Source organism: Prunus avium, unplaced genomic scaffold, assembly GCF_965620075.1.
Source record: "Prunus avium unplaced genomic scaffold, drPruAviu1.hap1.1 HAP1_SCAFFOLD_211, whole genome shotgun sequence".
NCBI lineage: Eukaryota > Viridiplantae > Streptophyta > Magnoliopsida > Rosales > Rosaceae > Prunus > Prunus avium.
Window position 1 is genome coordinate 32,501 of NW_028276961.1, and position 2,500 is coordinate 35,000.

Below are 2,500 nucleotides of genomic sequence, written 5' to 3' on the forward strand. Positions count from 1 at the left end.
TTTCAACGTCCCCGGCATTGGATTGAGTTTCTAAAAACAACCGTGCACACCGAGGTTAAACTTTACCGGCTCCACTCCGACTCGCCGCTCGCCCACTAGTCCGAAGGCAACAAAACATTTGTTTTTCATTTTGATGAAAATTTCTGTTTTTAAATCTTGTTGGTTTGAAATTGTTTTGAAAAGGTTCTTTAAATCTTGCGGGTTTGCAACTCATAAGAGCGTCACTTTCAACGTCCCCGGCATTGGATTGAGTTTCTAAAAACAACCGTGCACACCGAGGTTAAACTTTACCGGCTCCACTCCGACTCGCCGCTCGCCCACAAATCCGAAGGCAACAAAACATTTGTTTTTAATTTTGATGAAATTTTTTGAAAACATTGGCTTGGCAAGCCCCAATCCGCGACTATCCACCCACCGCCACCCCACACGGGTGGTTGTTGTTGCGAAATGAGGTTGTGGTCGACATGCCCGTGCATTTGAGAAGGAGTTCCTAGCACTCCATGCTCTCCCATGCCAAAAAAAAGCCTAGACAACCCCATTTCGCAACTTTCCACGCCTTTTTTTTCCTCCCTCACCCATGGCGGCGGCGTGGTGGCGGAGGCCGGATTCCGGCCACCACCGCCATGGGTGGCAGCCCCCCGACCCCGACACCAAACCCATAATACCGAGGCAACATATCGAGGCAACATGACATGGGTGTGGCGTGGGGGAAGGGGGCTGCAGCTAGGAAGGCATGGGCTGCCATGCATATGCAGGCAACACACACCCCCCTATATAGCATTTTATGCATTTAGCCCTTTGACAGGAAGAGACATCACCTATGCGCGAGGAGTCATAATGGGCTCTAAATAATTCAATACAAGGTATTTGGACGTGATTTTTTGCAGGGATACTAAGAAACATGCAATCTATGATGGGAAAAAGTTTCATAAATGTTTGAAGTCGGGAAGTATTTTTTATTATTTTTAGAAGTCGTAAAATTGAAAAAATCATTAAAACAAATCCGGGAGGAATTTTTTAGTTTTGTAAGTTGGAGAAGGTCCTAAAAATCATAGACTACTTATGGGGAGCTTATTGTGCGAGGAAATTTCAATAAAAACGGGGTTTGACAAGATTTGAAAAATTCTGTCGACATTTGAAAAAACCTGGAACCATGCTGCCGGCATGCTGCGCACATGCTGCGCGCATGCTGCGCGCAGACTGCGCGCATGCCATGGCAGGACAAGTTTCGCTAGCCTCACTGTCGACAGATGCGCAGGCTGCGCGCACGCTGCGCACAGGCTGCGTGCACGCTGCGCACAGGCTGCGCGCACGCTGCGCACAGGCTGCGCGCACGCTGCGCACAGGCTGCGCGCACGCTGCGCACAGACTGCGCGCACGCTGCGCGCATGCCATGGCAGGACAAGTTTCGCTAGCCTCACTGTCGACAGATGCGCAAGCTGCGCGCACGCTGCGCACAGGCTGCGCACAGCGCATGCCATGGCAGGACAAGTTCGCTAGCCTCACTGTCGACAGATGCGCAAGCTGCGCGCACAGGCTGCGCGCACGCCATGGCAGGACAAGTTTCGCTAGCCTCACTGTCGACAGAATCAGCACGCTGCGCGCAAGCTGCGCGCACGCTGCCGGCATGGTGTGCGCACGCTGCCGGCATGCTGTGCGCACGCTGCGCGCGCGCATGGCAGGACAAGTTTCGAAAATTTCTGTCGACAGTCTCAGCAGCGCGCACGCTGCCGACATGCTGTGCGCACGCTGCGCACAGGCTGCCGGCATGCTGCGCGCAGCCCATGGCAGGACAAGGTCCGAAAAATTCTGTCGACATTTTTACGCCGTGGTAGGCTTCCGCTTCGCGTCACTTTGTCGACATTCAAGCCTACCATTTGTATTGAATTTTTCAAACCTTGTCAAACCCCATTATTCAAATGTCGAAAAATTTTGTCGACATTTTTACGCCATGATAGGCTTCCGCTTCGCGTCACTTTGTCGGAATGCATCGCATGGCGAGGCAAGGCCACGGCATGCCAAGGCGAAGGCAACGCATGGCTTGAATGGCTTGGTCAAGGCCACATCATGGGCACGGCATGCCAAGGCAAGGCGAGGCAAGCCATCCTTAGCCTCGCCTACACTCACTTTCTCGGAATGCATTGGATGATGAGCAATTCCAAGGTAAGGCAACGCATGGCTTGAATGGCTTGGTGTAGGCCACAACTTGGGCATGGCATGCCAATGCAAGGCAAGGCAAGGCAAGCCATCCTTAGCCTCGCCTACACTCACTTTCTCGGAATGCATTGGATGATGAGCAATTCCAAGGTAAGGCAACGCATGGCTTGAATGGCTTGGTGTAGGCCACAACTTGGGCATGGCATGCCAATGCAAGGCAAGGCAAGCCACGCCATCCGAAGCCTCCAATAACCTCACTTTCTCGGAATGCCTTGAATGGGCACGGCATGTGAGGGCAAGGCAAGGTCCTAAATATCATTTTGTAAGTTGGAGAAGGTCCTAA